Genomic DNA, 9,924 nt, shown 5'->3' with positions numbered 1-9,924 from the left:
GAGGGTAATCAGGTGTATCAGGCTGTCGTTGATCATTATGAAAAGTTTTTGGGTTGTAGGGGCGATACTTCTCTGAATCCGGCTCCGGATTTATTTACTAATGTATTGGATCCGAATATTGCTAGTTATATGTGTAGACAGGTTACTGAAGATGAGGTTAAGAAAGCCATGTTCTCTATTGGTATTGACAAGGCTCCTGGTCCTGACGGCTTTACGGCAGCGTTTTTCAAGAGTGCGTGGCACATTGTTGGTAATGATGTCTCAAGGGCTATTATCGATTTTTTTGACACGGGAAATCTTCTCCGAGAGTTAAACCATACTCTTATCGTGCTAGTGCCTAAGGTTCCGTCCCCATCGGTTGTCACTGATTTCAGACCGATAGCATGCTGTAATGTCATTTATAAATGCATTACCAAGATTCTGGCGGAGAGAGTGAAGGGGGCCTTGAATAATATTGTCAGCATCAACCAGTCTGCGTTTGTTCCAGGTAGGAAGATTTCTGACAATATTCTGTTAACCCAAGAATTGATGCACAATTATCATAGAAATTCTGGTCCGCCAAGATGTGCGTTTAAAGTTGATATCCAAAAGGCTTATGATACAGTTGATTGGAAGTTCCTTAAAAATATCCTGCTTGGCTTTGGTTTCAATAACAAGATGGTCAATTGGATCATGGTGTGTGTCTCTACTGTTTCGTACTCTGTTTGCGTAAACGGTAATGTTCATGGGTATTTTAAAGGTAGCCGGGGGCTTCGTCAGGGTGATCCTCTCTCCCCGTATCTTTTTACTTTGGTGATGGAGGTTCTCACGGGCATTCTGCATCATATGATCAGGATCGACTCTTCATTTAAATTTCATAATAAATGTGAGAAGCAGCAAATAATCAACCTATGTTTTGCTGATGATTTGTTCTTGTTTGCTAGAGGGGAAATTGCTTCGGCCAGGTGTATTATGAAGTCTCTTACTGACTTTTCTAAAATGTCGGGGTTGGTGCCCAGTATCCAGAAAAGCACGGTATTCTTTTGTAATGTCCCAAGTTATATAAAAAATGCTATTCTGAACATTATGCCGTTTAAGGAGGGATCCTTGCCTGTGCGTTATCTTGGTGTTCCCTTGATCTCTTCAGGGCTCGTTTATAAAGATTGTAGTGTTTTGATGGAAAGCCTTGACAAACGAATCAAGCATTGGCGTAACAAACTGCTCTCGTTTGCTGGGAGATTGCAGCTCATTGTTTCCGTCTTGTCTTCTATGCATATTTTCTGGTCATCTGTCTTTCTTTTGCCGAATAGAGTCATTCATGAATTGGAAGCAAAGATGAGGAATTTTTTGTGGTCTCAAGATGTTGCGTTCCATAGAGGTAAAGCGAAGGTGTCTTGGAAAGTCGTTTGTCTTCCCAAGTATGAAGGTGGTTTGGGTATTCGGCGTCTAGGTGATGTAAACAAAGCTCTAATGACTAAGCATATTTGGAGTATCATCACAAACCGAAATTCGTTGTGGGTGGAGTGGGTGCACAGCTACAGGTTAAGAGGTAAAAACTTCTGGATTTCAAAGGTTGTTTCGAATAGCTGCTATTCTTGGAGAAAACTTCTCCAACTTAGGCCGCAAATGAGACAATTTTTTTGGTCGGATATCGGAGATGGTACGAGGACCTCGGCTTGGTATGACACTTGGTGCGAGCTAGGGCCGCTTGGGAACTTCATCGTGCCTAGAACTATTGCTAATGCAGGGTTTCGGCTTGAGGATTCTGTTTCTCAAATCCAGTTAAACGGTGAGTGGAAATGGCCGGTCGCTTGGAGGGATTTATTCCCTGTCTTAAATCAGCTAGATCAAGTCCATATTATGCCAAGCAAACTAGACAGAGTCATATGGCGAGATGGTAATGAGAAGACAGATTTTTCGACATCGTGTGTGTGGGACTCGATTCGGTATAAGGAAACGGAAGTGGTATGGAGTACTATAGTCTGGTTTGCTCAATGTATACCGCGGCATGCGTTTCTCATGTGGCTAATCATGCGAGGTAAATTACTTACGCAAGATAAGATTCTAAAATGGGATTTGTCTCGTCGGAAAAATATGAACATGATGTGTTGTTTATTATGCTATGCTAATCACGACTCCCATAGCCATTTGTTCTTTGAATGTAATTATTCGACAAAGGTTTGGGATATAGTGAAACGAAAGGTGGGAATGGATTCGGTTCAACCCATATGGGCAGATATTGTAGACTGGTTGATTATTCGGTCCAAATCTAAACTAGCTAAGGATTATGTCGCTAGAGTGGTGGTTGCGGCTACGGCTTACACTATTTGGCAGGAGCGAAATGCTAGGATTTTCAAAAATCAACTAAGACCTCCAGAGACTGTGGGTGCTCATATTATACAATTGGTTCGATACAAATTAATGGGTGCGAGGTTGAAGAATACTGGTAATGTCCGCAGGCTTCTAAGCGAATGGGATGTTCATGGCAAAGAGCTATTGGACGATGGTGGCTGACTAGTTGTTTAAATTGTATTTTGTTTTTCCTAGTGGTCAGGCTAGTTGTTTTTTGTTTTGGGTTTGTAGTTGCTTGTTTATGGTTGTTTTGGATTACTTTCATGGGGTATGCCTCATGATTGAACTAGTGTAGACTCTCTACACTACTTGGTTTGGTTTGGTTTGTTGATATATAAAATCACCGGGGTAACCCTTTACCCAAAAAAAACTGAGAATTCCCCATGACTCTATCTATTTTTTTTTCATTAAACCAATCCCCTTCTTTGGCTTTTGACTCCATGTAAAATGTAAACCCGAATGATTCAGATCCAGCATCTCAATATCATTAACACACGTTTGAAAGTCTCTCATGCTAGCCGAAATCGAAGAACACCCCATAGATTTATCTTCAAGGTACAAAGCTGAATTAAAGTCACCTAGCATAACCCACGGATCATTATGGACAAGCGCTTTATGCAGAACAAGATGGTTCCATAACTCCCTACGAGAGATATAATAGTTTGCAGCATATATAATCGAACAAAACAGCATTTTTTTCTCTTGTTTAAAAAACAGTTGCAAATGCATAACCTGATCCGACTGAAAAAAGCACGATAACATCAAAAACTAACGGATTCCAACCAACGATAATTCTCGTACCTTTATTACAAAGAGCCCCGTTAGAAGTCCAATTCCACGACCGAAAAACCGCCTTACAAATTTTAGAAAGATTACTCGGATCAATGTGAGACTCAAGAATAGCAAATAAGCTTAAATTAACATCCTTAATAACTTGACGAACCTCAGCTTGCTTAATGGGGCGGTTCAAACCCCTAACGTTCCACGAAGCAATACTTGTTTGTTCTATGTTAAGACAATGTTAATGTTTAATATATTCAATAAAACGAAACTCTTTTTGTATCCATGATTATGAAACAATAATTCTGCCACATCACTCCCCGACGTTTCCGCCACGGTTTGTTGTCCTACATGGTCGGGGTGTGACACAAATGGCACTTGTTCATGCGTCTGTCACCGAAGCAGCTAAAATAACGGAGGAAGGAGGAGGGGGAAAAGTGGGTATGTGGCTTTCCCCTTAGGAAGGTTTCTTTACATCTAGTGAATGATCTAGTGAATGAAGGTCGCATATGCGCTGCAAGACTCGTCTGTTATAGAATTCGCTGCTATTGAACTAAACGAAGGGGAGATAAATAGCATATTAAAAGGGCAAGCAAGACGCCGCAAATAAGAGAAGACAGGAAAGATCAGAAGCAAGAAATGCCATGGTTTCAGGAATAATTTGATGTGCACAGAGGACTCATCTTTCAACAGCATGTCCGAAAGGATGTTCATTCAACGGAATTAGCGGTCTAGCCTCTTCGGAAGCAGAGCATAGGATAGGCTGCTGGTAAGACCAATAGGCCATTAAATGGGATAGGGAGGCCGGTAATCCTTTGTCCGAGATCCTCTCGGATTGTTGAGGACCCCAGTTGAAGACCCCACCGTGGTATGCGCCAATAAGACCACCAAAAGCCTTTGTGGCACTAGTGGTGCACAGAAGTCATGGGTGATCATTGGTCCGATGCTTCGGGTGAAACCTATTCCTAGGGTGTGACGGGCGATGTGTACAGGGCCCGGGTACATATTCACCGCGGCATGCTGATCCGCGATGACTAGCGATTCCAACTTCATGTTCCCGAGTTGCAGAGAACAATCCGCCTTACAGCCTTGCTTCCCATTGTAATTGCCATTGTAGCACGTGTGTGGCCCAGCCCATAAAGGCCATGCGGACGTGACGTCATCCCCACCTTCCTCCAGCATATCACTGGTAGTCCTTCGTGAGTGTGGCACGCACCTTTTTGTTTGTTTCGGAGCCGTTTTGGCGGGGCATACTAAACCCACTACGTACCACACCACCGGGCGGCTCGCCTGAATGCCCAGTCTTTCTCTGCCGTCAAATCGATGTCGTCGTCACCTGCAAGATAAGGCCAAAAACTTGACTTTACTAACCAAGCGAGAAAAACCCTTTCTATCTTCTTAGTCAAGCGCGCTAGCTGCAATCAAACTAAAGCGCACGCTAGAAAAGAAAGGGCTTAGGCTTCGAAAGGCGCTGGCTACCTTCTTACTAACAGCATAGCTACGTGCTGGCACTCAATTAGTAGCGCTGGCACGTCACTCGGCTCCTCGGCTGCAAATACTTTCTCCTTAGGCGCATGTCTCAGCAACACAAAACGAGGGTTTCGCTCGTTATAGGACTTGACCAAACATCTCACGACACCAGCTGACGACAGCCATGCAGCATGTGACAACTCGAGTTTTCGACCTTTCACTCTCGCATTTATTACGCGTTAACTGTTTAGTGTTTGATGTGTTTGACTCGTAATTGTACGTTGAATTATAAGTTGAAATGAATTTTGAGTTGCCATGTACTATATATGTGTAAAGTTTGATTTCATGAACTTAACTGTTTAAGTGTGGAACAACCCGACGAAACAAAATATGTTTAGCCATAAGTCTACTAGACGAAACGGGGTTCGTTTCGTCACCTGCCTCTCGACGAAACAGGCCGATTTCGCCGGCCCAGCCTCTCTTAAAAGCCAGTATAGGCCCAAACTTTTATGCGTAAATATATATTAGATTAGGGGTGCGGTTATCAAAATTCTCAAACCCTAGAACCCTATTACGTTCTCTACGCGACGGCAATTGCAAGTATCCGAAGTTTTCCTTCTGATCGATTTAGTGATCCTCCCATCATGGTTAGTTTGCATTATTGGTTAATTTCTGCTCAATACTTTAACAAATCGTTACATGCATGTGTGCAGATATTTGATTGAATGTTATATATGTTTTAATATTGAAATTGATTTGGATGTAATGATAGGATTTTTGGTTGTCAAGTAAGCACATGATGTCAGTCGCGTCGATTTTAGAAAAACCAACATCATTAAATCGGTATACATCATGCGTGTAATTAGATTTTTACATCGGTTCAATCACGTTATGACATTCACTAAAAATTCAATCGGTTGTCAGACCCATAATGATTAGTTCAATAGAAGTGTAGCAATTTAAATCTGGGTATTAAGTCTATGGGTAGAAAATGGCGGCTGGATCAATGTTGGTCCAATCAAAAATAGAGGCACACTAAATACTCAAATATATCAAAAGTCAATTGTGCATACATGTGATTGTTTAGTAATTGTCGGCCACTGTATTCATTTTGGTCCAATGATGCTTGGCGGTTGTGATAGATGTCGGCCGCTAGGGCAATTAAGATTCTGTCATATTTTGTTTATTATTGCTGAAACTGATATGGGACCCGACGAATCAAAGAGAGGCTCTTGTGATCTCGACGAAACGCCTACCTCGACGAAACACATGAGTGTTTCGCCGTGATGCCTGTGATATACTTGTGATGCTATTATTAGTTAGTGATGACTGTGTTGAGTTAAGTATGTTAACTGTGTTAAGTGTTAACCATGTTAAGTGTGTTAATTCTGCTAAAGCTTGTTACCTTGTTAGGTATGTTGATCTGGTTAAACACGATGACCCTGTTAATTGGGTTACTGAATAACCTTGTTCGAATTGACCAAGAACTCTATCATATGATGCGTGATTGTAAGAACGTGAAATAACTGTTATGTGTTACATGACGATGGTTGCTTACACCCACTTCGAGACATATATATTGCATGTGAATCCATACGAGCTTAACTGATTGAGTGTTCGTGTATAAATATAGGACTTGACTGATTACTTGTGAACATAACTTAGCATACCGAGCAAACCAAGGTGAGTTCACACTCTTTACCAAGGCATGGGATTCCTGCGGTTGGGAATGGGATTGAAGGAATAGATTTATACTTACACTGTTACTAGACTATCTACCATCGTCCTCGGATGCGCAGGACACATACGTAAAACCTACGTATACTTGTACTCATCACTGTCCTCAGGTTGCGAAGGAGACTCACGTAAAACCTACGTGAACTTATACTCATTACTGCCTCGGTTGTGTCAGGCACTTACGTAAAACCTATGTAAACCCCCGCGTACCACTGTCCTCGGTTTGTGAAGGACACTTACGTAAAGCCTACGTAAACCTTGTACGTACTACTGTTCTCGGGATAAGAAGAACACTTATGGTTACCATTAGTCTAGTGTATATGCAATATGGGAAGCCCCCACCAATAGAACATACTATCGGCCCAGTAGAGCCACACGTTACAAACGAACTTACTATTACGCACTTACTTACTGTGAACTCGCTCAACTAGTTGTTGACTTTCTGTTACATGCCTTCCAGGATCATAGGTACATCTGGGAGCTTGCACAGGGAGGAGCTGGTCGTTGTGGGCACGGATCGTGAATGTTTCGTTAAACACTTTATGACATTTCATACTTTATTATGTTGGGTTTTATTTATACGCTTCCACTAAACAGTGATAACATACTTATATTTTGAACACCTTTCATATTGGTGGTTAAATGACATTTATCTTTACTTATTAATTACATGTTCAATATGATTGGTGGCTTGATCCTGGTCAGTCACGCCTCCAAGCGGTGATACTCCACGCGAGGATTTTGGGGGTGTGACAGATTGGTATCAGAGCCATTGGTTATAGAGAACTTGGTTTTAATATGGGAAAACGTTTTTATTAATACCAGACTATAACCAGAACAGTGCTCTCAACGATCCACAACGACGCCTCGCTCCACGTGCAAGACTCAACATCCTAGGTAATAAGGTTTATGTTTATTGCCTACATGCTAGAATTACATAGAACTTTGCTCGTGGTATGCTTAGATTACATTGTATGCTATTCGTTATTGCTTGAGAACACTTGTGTGCTTACTCTCTTCTGTCATCGCACTATTCGCGAACCTCTCTCACTTATGTTACATTTGCTATGAAGATCATGGCCGGACGTATTAACTTGACTCAAGCCCAGTTGACGGCTCTTATCAACGAACAAGTTACTGCGGCACTTGCAGCTGCAAACGCAGGAGCAGGTCAGCACGCTCAGCCACCTGTTTGTACTTTCAAGAACTTCATGGATTGCCGTCCTAGCACGTTTAGTGGCACTGAAGGAGCGGTTGGACTCCTCCATTGGTTTGAAAAGCTCGAGTCTGTGTTTGAAATGTGTGAATGCCCTGAGGCTCGCAGGGTGAAGTACGCCACTGGCACACTGGAAGGAATTGCGCTAACTTGGTGGAATGCGCAAGTTCAACTCTTAGGATTGGCAGCTGCTAACGCCACTCCTTGGGATGATTTCAAGGAGTTGATTAAACAGGAATACTGTACACGTGACGACATCCACAAGTTAGAGGTGGAGTTCTTTCATTTGAAGATGATTGGGTCGGAAATCGAAGCTTATACTAAAAGGTCAAACGAGCTGGCCGTTCTGTGTCCAACTACGGTGGACCCTCCTATTAGACGTATTGAGTTGTATCTCAGAGGGTTGGCACCAGAAATTCAGAGCCATGTGACATCGGCTAATCTTGACAATATCCAGGCTATTCAACGTCTTGCTCATCGCCTCACGGATCAGGCAGTGGAACAGAACAAGCTGCCTAAACGTATCAGCGCTACTGCCACCGCTACCACTTCAACTACTCTTGCTACTCCCAGTGACAACAAGAGAAAATGGGATGGGGATTCCAGCAAGGGGTCAGCTTCAGTTCAGTCTCAGGTTCAGCAGCGAAAGACTGACAACTATCAGAGCCCTGGCCAGCAATCTTCGGGCAATCACAGGCAGGGTGGTTATCGAGGGAACCTCCCAAGGTGCAACAATTGTAACAGACACCACAGTGGCCAGTGCAACAAGAGACGTTGCCAGAGGTGTCTCAAGATGGGCCATGAGGCCAAGGATTGTAGGAGCCCGCGGCCTGCGAATCAGAATCAGCAGCAGCAGCAAGCACAGCAGAATCATCAACAGGGCAACAAGGGATGTTTTCATTGTGGCGCTGAAGGTCACTTCAAAAGACACTGCCCTCAGTTAAACCAAACCAGAACAACAACAACAATAATAACAACAATCAGGGCAATGGCAACAACAACAACGGTGGGAACAACAACGACAACGAAGCAAGGGGTCGTGTATTTGTGCTGGGGCGGGGTGAAGCGAGAAATGATCCCAACGTAGTCATGGGTAAGTTTCTTCTTGACGACTTTTATGTTACTGTATTGTTTGATTCGGGTGCGGATACAAGTTTTGTGTCCTTGAAAGTTAGCCAAATGTTAAAACGTGCACCAACTCCCCTAAATACCAAACATGTCGTGGAGTTAGCTAATGGTAAAAGTCTAGAGGCCACACACATAGTTCAGGGTTGTAATCTTATCCTCGCTGGTCAGACTTTCTCCATCGACCTCATTCCTATAGTTCTGGGTAGTTTTGATATCGTCATTGGTATGGATTGGTTATCCAAGCAGCAAGCAGAGATCCCATGTAAGGAGAAGATCATTCGTATTCCTCGTTCTGGTAAAGAACCTCTCGAAGTTCAAGGCGACAAGAGTGGTGCTATGGTTGGCATCATCTCCTTCCTGAAGGCACAGAAATGTTTGCGAAAGGGGCACACTGCCATTATGGCACTAGTTACTGATGCATCGACGAAATAGAAAAGAATAGAGGATATCCCAATTGTACGCGATTTTCCTCAAGTGTTTCCTGAAGATTTACCTGGTCTACCGCCTCATCGCCAGGTCGAGTTTTAAGTCGAGCTAGCTCCAGGAGTAGCACCTATAGCTCACGCACCGTATCGTTTAGCTCCAACTGAACTGGAAGAACTGTTTAAGCAACTACAAGAGCTCTTGGATAAGGGCTTTATTTGTCCTAGCTCTTCGCCTTGGAGAGCTCCAGTACTATTTGTGAAGAAGAAAGACGGCACATTCAGAATGTGCATTGATTACCGTGAACTGAACAAGGTCACTGTGAAGAACCGCTATCCTCTTCCACGTATTGACGACTTATTCGACCAGTTTCAAGGGTCGAGCTACTACTCCAAGATTGATCTAAGGTCAGGTTACCATCAGCTGAGAGTCCGGGATGAGGACGTCTCCAAGACAGCATTCAGAACTCGATACGGCCACTACGAGTTTCTAGTCATGCCATTCAGGCTAACGAACGCGCCCGCAGTTTTCATGGATCTTATGAACAGGGTGTGCAAACCCTATCTAGACAAGTTCGTCATCGTTTTCATCGACGACATCCTGATCTACTCCAAGAGTCAGGAGGAACACGAGCAGCACTTACGTCTTATCTTGGAACTTCTTCGAAAGGAACAACTGTACGCCAACTCTTCAAAATGCGACTTCTGGCTTCGTGAAGTCCACTTCCTAGGCTATGTGGTAAACAAGGATGGGATTCATGTTGATCCATCCAAGGTAGATTCGATCAGGAACTGGCCTGCACCACGCACACCAACTACGCCAATTCTTGGGTTTGGCGG

This window comes from Helianthus annuus, chromosome 10 (genome assembly GCF_002127325.2).
Source record: "Helianthus annuus cultivar XRQ/B chromosome 10, HanXRQr2.0-SUNRISE, whole genome shotgun sequence".
In the NCBI taxonomy this organism is placed as follows: Eukaryota; Viridiplantae; Streptophyta; class Magnoliopsida; order Asterales; family Asteraceae; genus Helianthus; species Helianthus annuus.
Note: the sequence above shows the minus strand (reverse complement) of the source record.